This window comes from Macaca thibetana, chromosome 6 (genome assembly GCF_024542745.1).
Source record: "Macaca thibetana thibetana isolate TM-01 chromosome 6, ASM2454274v1, whole genome shotgun sequence".
Classification (NCBI taxonomy): domain Eukaryota; kingdom Metazoa; phylum Chordata; class Mammalia; order Primates; family Cercopithecidae; genus Macaca; species Macaca thibetana.
The window spans coordinates 46642615-46656076 of NC_065583.1; the positions used below are offsets into that span (position 1 = coordinate 46642615).

The 13462-nt window shown below is 49.4% G+C and overlaps 1 protein-coding gene across 1 annotated transcript in view; it reads left to right on the forward strand.

Moving 5' to 3' along the window:
- SAR1B (secretion associated Ras related GTPase 1B) overlaps positions 1-13462 on the forward strand; it is a 1003791-nt gene that overhangs the window by 574561 nt on the left and 415768 nt on the right. The window lies entirely within an intron of this gene.

Below are 13462 nucleotides of genomic sequence, written 5' to 3' on the forward strand. Positions count from 1 at the left end.
TATTTTTCACAGGAAGAAACTGAAGCTCAAAGGGAATCAGTAACTTGCCCAACATGGCACAGACAGCTAATGAGAGGTAGAGGCAGCACCTGAACTCAGACCCTCTGACCAGAGCGTGCGCTCGCACCCACCATGCTGTACACTCCCCTTACATGAATCACATTTGTATTCAGGAGGGAAAGGAAATAAAAAATTAGATTTCTCTTCAAGAAGCTAGACTCAGCTGGGCTCCAGAACGGAGACAGAAAAGGCCCCAGGGCCTAGGATTTGCCCTCCTAAGCTCCAAGCTATGTGACAGCAGCAGAGGGCACAGGTAGCGGGGACAGAGGAAGCCCTGGGGTGGGGGCAGGCAGAGGCACAGAGCAGCTTTTTGGTGAAGAAAGGGCCCTGAATTCTCAATCAGGAAATCCAAGCTCCCACGTCAGTCCGGATTACAAGCTTCCTGTTTCCGAGATAGGGAGAACCCCCCAACCCCGAGGCCACCTCCCAGCCCCTGCTGGTGCCTGCCTCCTTGCCCCTCCCATCAGGGGAACCCCACTCTTCACACTCCCACGTTGCTTTTGCAGGTTCCTGGGTCCTGCCTCCTGACTGGCTGGTACTGCCCAGGACAGGTGCCTACCTGTCAAGCAGCTGCAGAGCACTCAGGAGACACGGCCACTGGAGCCCTGGCTGGAGGGGCTGCAATTCCATGAATCAGACCACTGCAGGGGAGCAGGTCAGGGTACAGGAAGCTGCTCGTGGAGCAGGGAGGAGGCAGAGGGCAGGATGGCCCTCACATGAAAGCTGCTCTGGCTGGCTGAGGCACGTGTCTCACTCTGTGCTGTCCCCCACTGCACTTGACATGTTTCATTTATCTTATTAGCTTCATTTTATAAATGGGGAATGTGGAGCTCAGAGAGGTCATGTAACCTGTCCTAAGCTGCACCACACCACTTTAGGGACTCAATCTCTAGCCTGACTGCAGAGTCTATGGGCTGTGACTATAAACACTGCCTCCCAGAGGCTGGCCCTGGCAGCTGGACAGGATCAGTGTACTCAGAGAGCCAGCACAGTGAACTGACTCAAACAGGTATAGACAGCATCCCCTCAGAAGTGTCTGCACATAGTAGATGCTCAATCAATATTTGTTAAATAAAATAATTGAGGCACTTTGGGAGGCCAAGGCAGGCAGATCATGAGGTCAGGAGATCGAGACCATACTGGCTGACACGGTGAAACTTCATCTCTACTAAAAAATACAAAAAACCATTATCTGGGTATGGTGGCAGGTGCCTGTATTCCCCAGCTACTTGGGAGGCTGAGGCAGGAGAATGGCGTGAACCCAGAAGGCAGAGCTTGCAGTGAACCGAGATCGCGCCACTGCACTCCAGCCTGGGCAACAGTGCGAGACTCAGTCTCAAAAAAAAAAAAAAATTTGAGGGATGGCCGTCCCTCACCCCAACACTCCACAAAACATATCTTGACCCTTTCTCCCTCTCTGAACTCCTTTCTGTCCTCTATCTTGCATCTTTCCTTCTTCTGCCACTCACTCGCTCACTCCTTTTCAGCACAGGCAGCTCTTGGTACCGTTTTTAAAAGTGTTTCTGAACAACAAAATAACCAAATTCAAAAATGGGCAAAGGACTTGAATAGACGTTTCTCCAAACAAGACATACAAATGACCAATAAGCACATGAAAAGAGACTCAAAATTGCTAGTTATTAGGAAAATGCAAATCAAAACCACAATGAGATACCATCTCACACCCATCAGGATGACAATTATCAAAAAAGAAAATAACAAGTGTTGGCGGCCGGGCGCAATGGCTCACACCTGTAATCCCAGCACTTTGGGAGGCCGAGGCGGGCGGATCACCTGAGGTCGGAGTTTGAGACCAGCCTGACCAACACGGAGAAACCCCGTCTCTACTAAAAATACAAAATTAGCTGGGCGTGGTGGCACATGCCTGTAATCCCAGCTACTAGGGAGGCTGAGGCAGGAGAATCGCTTGAACCTGGGAGGCAGAGGTTGTGGTGAGCGGAGATCACACCATTGCACTCCAGCCTGGGCAATAAGAGTGAAACTCCGTCTCAAAAAAAAAAAAAAAAAACAAGTGTTGGCAAGGATGCAGAGAAATTGGGACCCTTGTGCACTGCTTGTGGGAATGTAAAATGGTACAGCCACTACAGAAAACAGTACGATGGGCCGGGCGCGGTAGCTCACACCTATAATCCCAACACTTTGGGAGGCCGGGGTGGGCAGATCATTTGAGGTCAGGAGTTTGAGACCAGCCTGACCAACATGGCGAAACTCCATCTCTACTAAAAATACAAAAAAATTAGCTGGGCATGGTGGCACGTGCCTGTAGTCCCAGCTACTCAGGAGGCTGAAGCAGGAGAATTGCTTGAACCCAGGAGTCGGAGGTTGCAGTGAGTCAAGATCGTGCCAATGCACTCCAGCATGGGCGACAGAGTGAGAGTCTGGGTATATACTAAAAATAAATGAAAGCAGAGGCTCAGAGAGATATTTGCATACCCATGTTCGCAGCAGTAGCTAAAACATGTTTACCGCAATAGCCAAAAAGTGGTAGCAACCCCAGTGCCCATCAGCAGATGAATGGATAAACAAAATGTGGTATTTACATATGGTAGAATATTATTCAGCCTTAAAAAGGAAATTCTGACACAACTACAACATGGATGAACCTTGAAGACATTGTGGTAAGTGAAATAAGCCACTCACAAAAAGACAAAGATTGTGATTACACGTATATGAAGTTCCTAGAAGAGGCGAATTCATAGACAGAAAATAGAATGGTGGCTGCCAAGGGCTGAGGGATGGGGAATGGGGAGCTACTGTTTAATGGGTACAGAGTCTTCGGAAGGATGAAAAAGCTCTGGAGATGGATGGTGGTGACGGTTGCATAACAATATGAATGTACTTAATGCCACTGAACTGTACAGCTTAAAAGGTTAAAGTGGTAAATTTTATGTATATTTTTACCTCAATTTTATTCAGAAAGTATATCTGTGTTTATGCCCTTCGTTACCCAGAGAGGCATTTAGAGGCTGATTCCCAGGACTCCCAGAGGCTGTGGTCACTGTTTGGCAAACCTTTCCCTAGAATCCTCCAGCAGCCCCTTGGAGGCCCCAGCAATAGCTGAGCCCTTGCACGGCCCTCATCCTGACTTTTCATCTTTCTATGCAGCGTAGCAGTGGGACCCCAGTAAGGACACTCCCTTTACTGAGCGTCTACTATGTGGCCACGAAAGAGCAACCCAGGGTGGATGACTTTTCTTTGTAAGTTTAGCATAAAATTAAATGTAGATTCACTATTGTCTTTTTTTTTAACCGAGCTTCTCTGTCAAAAAGGCTAAACTAAGGCAAGCAACAAAACAGTCTTAAGCACAGTACCATTTTTGTTCTTATATATGCACAGAGAAATGTATGGATATGTACAAAGTGTTAATAACAGCTACCTTTGACAGGGGGAAAATGAACATTTTTAAAATTTGTCCCTTTCAAGGTCTTTTTGCACTGACAATGTATCAGTTTTGCAATGATGAAATAAAATAATGATTATTTTAAAAATACAAAACCCTGTGACCCGCAGGGGATACCCTTCTGCCCACTGCCCCTGTCCTCCCACTGAGGTGCCAGTCATCAGCTACCTGGGATGCAGCCTCATTTGAGGGAGGCCGGTATGACAGCTATCAAGTAAACCTTTACAGATTTTGATAGAAATGAAATTTTTGTTTTCAAATACATTCTTCTTTGAACAGGTGTCAAACTAGTAGGTGCCATTAAGAGTGTTCAGTGAGAATTTGTAATGATCTTTGATTACGAAGCAAAAGAGTTCAGAGTTTGAAGCAGGTTCTCCTAAGAGGGAGTCCTTCCCTTTTCCTTCCATCCCTTGTTGCACTCTCCCCTCTCCCCAACCTCCAACTCAGCAACCAATCTGCACCCCTACCTTGCCCTGACACACACACAACACACACACATAGTGTGTGCCTGCCAGCCAGCATGATCATGGAATCTTTATTAAAGAGGTCCAAATTACCAAGGTTTTACTACACTACTAAAAATAGTCATGCTTACTTAGCCTGTTTAATAAGCACACCATTTCTAATTTTTCTGCCTGAGTAAACTGAAACATCATTCCAGAAATACATTTTTCCTGAAACAAGAAGGCTCGCTTTTTTCTTCTTCATCCATACACCGTTCTCCCTCTTTCCCCCTCCTCTGCCTCGCCTCCTCTATCTGTCCCCTGTGTCTCCCTCAGCTCCCACACCTACCCTTTTTTAAGTTTCCAACATAAAGGGTAAAGTAACAGTAATTTGAACTTGGCTTTCACGCAGAATGGACCAATTTTTTTTAAGTGTTGGTAATTTGTCCTGAAAATGGATATCGGGAGTTGGGCTGGAAAGGCTTTGAAGAATGGGGTTTTATGAGTGGAAAACGCAGCCTGAGCATGCGGGAATGTGAGCTGCACCCCCCTCCATGCCTGGGACAGTGCAGCACGTGTGATGATTGCAGCTAATAGCACCATTATTGCTATTATCACATTATATTACTATTCTTCATCAAAATCAGACAATGCTTATTAACCCATTTAATTGAACCAAGGGTTTAACATCCCAATGACTTCACAGAAAGTGCTTGGCAAACTCTCTAAGACATCGTAGCCACAAAGTGGCCGGCCACTTCACCGCCTGCCAGACTGTGGCAGGGCCCAGCAAGGGTTTCCCCAAACTGTTCCCTCCTGTGGGCTATCTGGGAACTTTCCAGGACACACTGGGATGGATGCTCATCCCCACCCAGACTCCAGCCTCTTCATGCACACACATGCCCACACAGGCACACACACACACACACACACACACATACACCTCTCTCCCTCTGGGTAAATGCAATTCAATAAAGGATACCCTTACACAAAAGACCCCACCCCAGGCACTGTGTGGCCAAGGATCCTTCCTCCATCCCCCAAGCTGGCATTCCTATTGTGTCACCAAGGCCGGAATGAGTACAGGCACACACAATTCATGGTGAACCCCTGGCTTCTCCTAATCTTGGCACTAACTCCACCCAGGCCTCTCAACTCTCCCACAATCCAGAGCCCACAGTGGGGCTGCTGAAGCCCACCGAGCCCCCCAGGCTCACAGAGACTCACCCAGCCCCTCCAGGCAGGGATATCCACTGAGCCCAGGCTGGTGGAGGGGCCTGGAGGAGGGCACGATCCCCTCGAGGAGTCAAGGAGTCCAAATCCTAGCCCGTGGGCTGGGCTCTTCCCAGGGCATGACCTCACTTCACAGAGCCCCAGTAACCCTCTGTCAAGCGGGCATTGAACACACCTGCCTACCTCTACCTCTGAGGGTTTCCTGTCAGGGCTTGAAAAGACCCTGGATGTGACCATTAAATATTGCTGTCAAGTGGCCTGTTTCTTCAGAGGCACAAAATTACTCATTTTCATCTCACTGACCTCGTATTGCTGGAGGATTTCTGAGTGAAGACGCTCTTTCTTGATCAACGTGTCCAGACCCCCTCCCCTCCAGACAGGTTCCCCAGGGAAGCCTCTTGCTTTGCTTCCTTGGGAGTAGTGGCACTTCCAAGCCCCCAGCAGGGATGCTACACTGCTCCAGATCCTCCACCAGGTCAAGAGCTCCCCCTTGGGTGAGAGGGAACCACGTCCCTCTCTGAAGTCCCTTAAGTCCTGAGCTTTCACCAGCCTCCTGCTCTGGCCAGCAAGGCCTAGGAAGGCCCTGCCTCAGCCCACCCAGCCCAGCCTACCTCTGGGTGTGGTGGGGAAGTGAGGGCCAGAGACAAGATCATGGAGGTTAAGAGCACGAACTTTGGAGTTAGGCAGAGCCTGAGTTTAACTCACAGCACCACCACTCAGTCACTGCCACAGAACTTCTCTGAGCTTGTTTCCTCATCTGTAAAGTGGGGAAAATGTGAAAAGTTATATATGGTGTTTGGCACTGTGCCTGTGACAGGCATAAAATAACTGCTGAGTCTCTTTGCTGCCCTCCCCCTCCCTCCCTCCATCAGGATTCTAAAGCTGGCATATCTCAGGCAGGCTGATCACTGGCGTCCAGGTGTCAGGGATGACCCTGCAGTCCACAGCCCTCCCCAGCTGGTGCTAGGAAAAGAAGTATCTATGGATAGAGGAATTAAGGTCTGATTCAATGTAGGATACAAAAGATCAAAGGTGAGAGTATGAGAAAGGAGAAATCAAGGCTAATGGGAGCAATCTGGGAAGGCTTCCTGTTAGAAGGAGCCTGGTACTCTGCCTTAAAAGACAGGCAGAACTGGGATGGGTATGCAGGAGCAGAGGTGAGACTGAGCCAGGCAAAGAGGATCCCTGGGAGGCATGGGAAGAGGAAGGAGAGACAGAATAGGGAGAATAGAGGAGCCTTAGATGCCAACTGCAGGGGATACAGCCACCCTCAGAGGCAGTGGGAATGAAATCTGGCCAGGTCATTGCTTTGCTTACCACGATTCCATCCCTTAAAGGCCAAACTGCCTGGCTGAGCGTGTAAGCCCTCAGGATCTGGCTCCAGTCTACTGCCCTAGCCTCCAGCCCCTCACTGCCCACCCCACAGCATAGGCTGCAGCCACACTGATTTCTCGGCACTCCCTAAACCCTCGCTGAGCTCCTGCCCGCTTTCCTTTGTGCATTTGGTTCCTTCTGCAGAGAATGCCCTTCCACCTACCAAGGGGACACACATACAATGTTTTCAAGGTAAAAACTGTTGTTTTTCCTGATCATAAAATACATACTCATTCTTAAAATTCAAAAAGTTCAAAAAAATGTGAGCACAAAAGTTGAGATCCCACAAACCACTATGTGTGTGTGTGTGTGTATATATATATATATATATATATATTTTTTTTTTTTTTTTTTTTTTTTTTTTGAGACAGAGTCTGGCTCTGTCACCCAGGCTGGAGTGCAGTGGCACAATCTCAGCTCACTGCAACCTCCGCCTCCCGGGTTCAGGTCATTCTCCTGCCTCAGCCTCCCAAGTAGCTGGGACTACAGGCGCCTGTCACCACGCCCGGCTAATTTTTTGTATTTTTTAGTAGAGATGTTGTTTCACCGTGTTAGCCAGGATGGTCTCGATCTCCTGACCTCGTGATCTGTGCGCCTCAGCCTCCCAAAGTGCTGTGATTACAGGCGTGAGCCACCGCGCCCAGCTCACTATGAATATTTTTATGATTATCCTTGCAGACGTCCTTCATCAGACATATATGTCTATATGCTCATACATTCTATATGCTCACTCACTATTACATAAAGGATGCCAGATCCCATGATGCTCTAGAAAGCCATTTTTTTCACTCAATAAAATATCAAGAACATTTTCTCTTATCAAGAAATCATTACTTTTAATGGCCACAAATATGGATTCATAATAATATAGCCAATTCCTCACCAATGAGCATTTAGGTGATTCCTTATATTCCTATTATAACAAGCCACAGTAAACATCCTTATCCATGCATCTCTGTGTATTTGATATTTATTTAGCTCCTTGGGATAATTTCAAGAAGCAGAATGATTGGGTCCTAGAAACACACATATAAAATCTAATCCACATTGCCTTATGAGAAGGCCACACTTATTTGCATTGCCAAAAGTGGACAAAGGTGTGCATTCTCCACACCCAGGCCTATCCTAGGTTTTTTGTTTGTTTGTTTTTGTTTTTTGAGACAGAGTCTCACTCTGTTGCCCAGGCTGGAGTGCAGTGGTGCAGTCTCGGCCCACTGCAACCTCCGCCTCCCGGGTTCAAACAATACTTCTGCCTCAGCCTCCCAAGTAGCTGGGACTACAGGCGTGCGCCACCACGCCCAGCTAATTTTTGTATTTTTTTTCAGTAGAGACTGGGTTTCACCATATTGGCCAGGCTGGTCTTGAACTCCTGACTTCGTAATCCGCCCACCTTGGCTTCCCAAAGTGCTGGGATTACAGGCGTGAGCCACCACGCCCAGACTGATCCTAGGTTTTGTCTATCATCTTTGCCACCTAAATGAGAAAAAAAACCTCTCACTGCCACTTTATGTGTGGTGTTTTATTTATTTCTCTCCTTTTTTTTTTATTTTAATGCAGATGGTGTCACATATGTATAGTTCTGCAGCTAGCTTTTCCCACCTGATAGTTTTCTCTCCTTTTCCACTTGCCCTTTCAAGGGTCAGATTAAAAACTCCAGCCAAGAGTCTCTCAAGGCACCCCTTCCAGGTGCCCACAGCTGCCACTCCTGCTGATCAAGTTATGAGTGAGTGCAAGAGCAGGCGGAGGGAACTGCCTGAAAGTCGCCACCCTAGAGGGCCAGCCTTGTGGGCATCTGGACACCGACCAGGCTGGTGCATCCTGCCTGCTGTGACCAAATCACGCCTGCTCAGCACATCCCATCTGCAGCCAAGCCTCCATGTGGGCCTGCTGTACTGAAGCCCAGGGAAAGGCGATGTCAAGCCAAACCTCTCTCTCTGCCCAGGCTGTAATTTCCTCATTAGGCGCTGCAGTCACCACCCTTTCTGCACACACTGATTGCTTCCTGCCCTCCTCCCAATCTCCAGGCTCCCGGGGCTCCCAGGGCCAGCAGACTTCAGAGCCTGGACTAAGCATTGAGAAGGTGCCAGTGAACTCACTGGCCAACCGAGAATCGTCTGTGCAACCACCGCCCCCTTTTCAGAGTCAGGCCCCTCTCAGAAGGGAATCATGGCTTGGTTTTTAAAGTTGAAAAAATAGCTGCTTCAATAAGAAAGAACAAGATTGCTATGAAGCAGTAGAGCAGAGGGGCCTGTGTTCGAATACTGACTCTGCCCTGTAATGATGACCTTGGCCTAGTGAGTCTCTGAGTGCTGGCTTGCCTGCCTATAAAAGGGGACAACAATTCCTTGGAAGATTGTTGTGTGGCACCACAGCAGTGGCTAAAGAGCCAGACACACTTGGTTGTGAATCCTGGTTCTTTCCCCTTAGCTGTACAACCTTGGGTAGGTTACATCACCTCTTCAAACCTTAGTTTTGCCACCTGTTTAATGGGAATAAGTGTTGTTATGTGATTGAAGTCATACATGTGAAAAAATCTTATAAACAGAAATACTGGCAAAACAGAAGGCAGTATTTCCACAGTCAGTAAGGAGAACAGGCTGTGCCGTTGAAGCTCTGGCCTGACCTCTGTTTGGATCCCTCCTTCTCTGGGCCAGTGTCAAGTTTTCTTTTTTACATTTTAGAGATGGGGTCTCACTATGTTGCCCTGGCTGGTCTCAAACTCCTGGCCCCAAACTCCTCCCGGCTCAGCCTCTTGAGCAGCTGGGATTAAGGGTGTGAGCCACCACGCCCACCTCCAATGTCAAGTTTTGAAGAGTTCTTTTTATCTCAGGCCCTGATCCCAGGCATTGAAGTAGCACTGGAGAGAGAGGAAGTCAGGGGCAGTGGTCCCCAAATGCCAAGCTGGAGGGCAGCCAGGTTCTGCTGCTGTGAGAACACCACCATGGTCCATCACCAGTTCACACAGCTCTCAGTTACTCTGCAGTTTCCCAAGAGTTTTGAAACAGGCTCTTCATCACCTTCTGGTTTCTTGCACACTTCTCTTCTGATACTTTAGTTTCATCTTGCAAGAAGACAGTCATACCTGGTGCCACCACCCTCTGGTATGCTTCACCTGGAGGCCCCTGATCCAGCTAAGGGCTCAGTCCATGGAAAGCCCTCTTATCATTTCCCACTGTTAACCCAACAGGTCCCTATTATGCAGGGTGATCTTTTATATAACCCGAATATAACCCAGAATCCACATGCTCTAATCTATCCATGGGGCTTCATTTTTAAAAGGTAGAGCAATTAAAATAAAATTTAAAAATAATTTTAAGATAATTCCAATCATCATTTGCCTCTCTCAAAGAACACCTATAGGGATCCCACTGTTAACCCACAAGGACACTTAACCCCCTCTTTTGTCCTATCTCCAGGGCACACCCACCAGCTATGTCACAGCTGCTGTCCACAATTCCCAGACTCTCAGTCCTCAGATTTTGCATCCTCCTTCCCTCCCTTTTCCCAGCTCCCTGTTGTGTTTTCATCCAGCCTTGCTGGTCTTTTAATTTTCCCTCTGTTTTGCCCATTACCCCGATTGACCAGCATGGAGGAGAATGCAGGAGCTGGCTGAGAAAGTACAAATACTCCCCTTTCCCTCCAGCTTTGCAGGCGTGGCTCTCCACCATTCTCCTAATGCCACATCACACAAAGCCTACAATAAAGTCAAACATAGAACTTGGGGCAGGTGCAGCCTGTGGCTGACCAAGCACAGACAAAATTCTTTGTAACACAGTATGGGGAAGAGTGGGGATGCCCATGTGTTGATAGATTTTGCACCATCACATTTACCTCCTTCCCCTCTTTCCAACCCCTGTGACGATAATCAGAACAACCACCTCTCCTTTCTGAGTAGCCTAGACAGGAATTCAGAACCATCTTCTCTCTTGAGGGCCTGTAGGACGACACAGCAGACCCATTTGGGGCCAGGGACAAAGCCTGACACAGGCAGAGATGCCCGGAGAGCCAGACCTGACCTGCTGAAGGCCAGTTTGCTCTAGGAGGTGTCCTAAAGCATTTGAAGAAAGCCTCAAGGGGCACAGTCTCCAGAGTCTCAGTATCAGATTTCTAGGGGCTGTTGGAATGGACAGGAGCATTCACATTATCAGTCACTGCCTCGATCTCCACAATACAGGGCCTGCTTCCTGCTGATGGAATGAGAAAACAGTTAAAAAAAAGAAAATCCGGCCACCTTCCAAACACCTCCAGCCTTGAATTCCAGATCCGTTCCACAAGAACTGGGGGAGGGCTTGGGCATGACCAGAAGGAGACTCGGGCCCCCAAACCATCAGACTGGCAGGCTGGAGATGAAGGAGCCATTCAGGGTCAACCCTACTAGATTCCAGGGTCAGGGGAGGATGAGGAGGATCCTGCTTTCCATAGCCAGGCATGGGTAAGCAGAGCCACTTCTGCCCCAAGCAAATCAATTAAAGGTCTTGGCCAAGCCTGTTTAAGTTGGTGAGAGCCCAAGTGGGGATTCCAATCTGCCGTGTTTGCTCTGCAGGCTAATAGAGCCAAACAGAAATGCTGCTTTGGGACTTTGTGCCAAATATCCATCAGCTTGCTCTGCCAGCAGTGCTGGGCCGGCCCTGTGCACGTCACCTCTGCCCCCACCAGCTCTTTGCTGTCTGAAAGCCTTCTTGTGCCCTTAAAGGCAGCTTGCCTTTTGATATAATTTGGATGTGTGTCCCCTCCAAATCTCATGTTGAAATGTGACTCCCAATGTTGGAGGTAGAGACTAGTGGGAGGTGTTGGATCATGGGGGCGGCTCCCTCATGACGGGCTTGGTGTCCCCACTTCGTGATGAGTGAGAGCTTACTCTGTTAGTTCACATGGTAGCTGGTTGTTTAAAAGAGTCTGGCAGCCCTTCTCCCCTCTCTCATGCTCCTTCTCTCACCACATGACACACACGGGCTCCGCTTTGCCTTCCACCATGAGTAGAAGCTTCCTGAGGCCTCACCAGAAGCAGGTGCTGGTGCCATGCCTCCCAGACAGCCTGCAGAACCATGAGACAAATAAATCTCTTTTCTTTTAAATTGCCCAGCCTCCAGTATTCTTTAATAGCAACACAAGATGGACTAATGCACCCTCTCATACCACACCCTGGTGGCTGTGCCCAAAGTCTGCCTCCCTAGGCATGGGATCTAGGCCTTTCAGATCTGACGTGCCATCTGCCCATTCTGAACCAGCTCCATCCTGGGACCCATTCATACCCCTGTGCAGTTCCTGACCTCTGCGTCCTGCTCTCAGCTCCGTACTTTCCCCACCAGCAGCAGCATCAAGCTGGCCTCATCCCTCTCAGCCCCTGACCAGCACAGCCCGCTACAGGTGCCCCAGCAGAGGTGAGGGCTGACAGTGGGGAAGGGTGAACCATAAGCTGACTACCTCTTTTCTCACACCTTACAGAGATTTGATCCTTGTACCCGGTCAGTTTTATCATCACATTTCTCACAGGAAACAGGTGAGGCTTGAAAGACCAGACACTTTGCCCAAGGTCTCCCTATGAGGGAGCACAGGTCTCCCAACTCCAAAACCATGGCACTTTCTACCTTGCCCCACTGCAGCCAATTTTTACATCTCTGTTCACTCTCAGATGCCTAGGGCAATTCCCAGGATTCCTGATGAGAGTAGCTGGATATGTTTTAGCGTTCCCATGGCTATGCTGGCACACCCTGTGTGAGCAGCTGGCAATGTCTGCTTTGCCCTGGCCCTGAACTGGAGCCACTGCCTGGGGCCTGCCTGCCCTGCTAATGGGGCTGCACCCACAAGAGCACCCCTGGAAGCCCCGAGCCCAGCGTCTTCCCTGGACATGTCAGACCCAGAGCAACTCCCCCTGTCATGAGGGGCACAAACACCCTATCTACCCCAGCCCAGCTTCAGGGCATGGACACAAAGCTGTCTCCGTGCAGGAAGTGGCCAGGCTGCATTTCCTGCCCTCAGAGGATTCCCCCACAGCACCTCAACAGGTCTCACCCTGAAGAGCCATCCTTCTTCCACACTGTTTTCATGTGTCCCTGATTCTCTCTACGCAATCCCCCCACTCTGAATTCAATGATTGTCCCTTCCTCAGTGGCTGGATGACTGTCTTCCCTACACAACTGTGAACTCCAAGAGGGCCAGGGCGAGACCATGGGTTTCTCATCATAGAAGCCCCAGCACCCAGCATAGCTCAGTAGATAGCAGTCAGATGTATAGATGAAACCAGGAGGACAGGTTCCTACAGCCTGTGGTGGTGGCTTCAGGGGTGCCACCACCCAGGCCTGACTCTTTGTGCAGCCACTCTCCATGCTACCCCATGCATTTTCTGCTAACCTGAATCCCCAGTGTGGGGATGGGGCCTTTCTGCACCCAGCTACAGGTGCCAGTCCCAGAATACACCTCCTCCTCTGTATGAGGTGGCACTGCCAAGGTGACAGCCTCAGGCATACTCCCCAGCAATGGTGTAGAGTGGGCACTGCCAGGCCTCTGGGCTGGCCAGTCTGGAGCAAGGAGTGTCATCTGTGCTGTGTTGCCCTGCTGGGGCCTTCAGATGGCTCCATCATGGCTAAGCCAGAGTGGTGCCAGGGCGTTGATGGCCCTGGTAGTCATATGGCTAGGAATAACAGAGAAAATGCCACCTTTTAAGTGAAGAGTCCTACTTAACCATATGAGGCAGCAGCACACAGTGCTGATGAAACAACCTTCCCCGGGCTCTGTGCAAGGTGCCCTGGCATTGCCAGCAGGCTACTCCCCCAGATTGAGCTCCAGGCCCACACAACAGAATCCTGCCAGTCTTAGCAGCACTCCTTGGGGTGAGCCTTGGGGAAATCAGTGTAGCCTTCCAAAGAGGGGTCTCTGCAGCAGTGGGTCCACAGAGAGAGATGTGACTCTGTCAGTATGAGAACACCCGCAG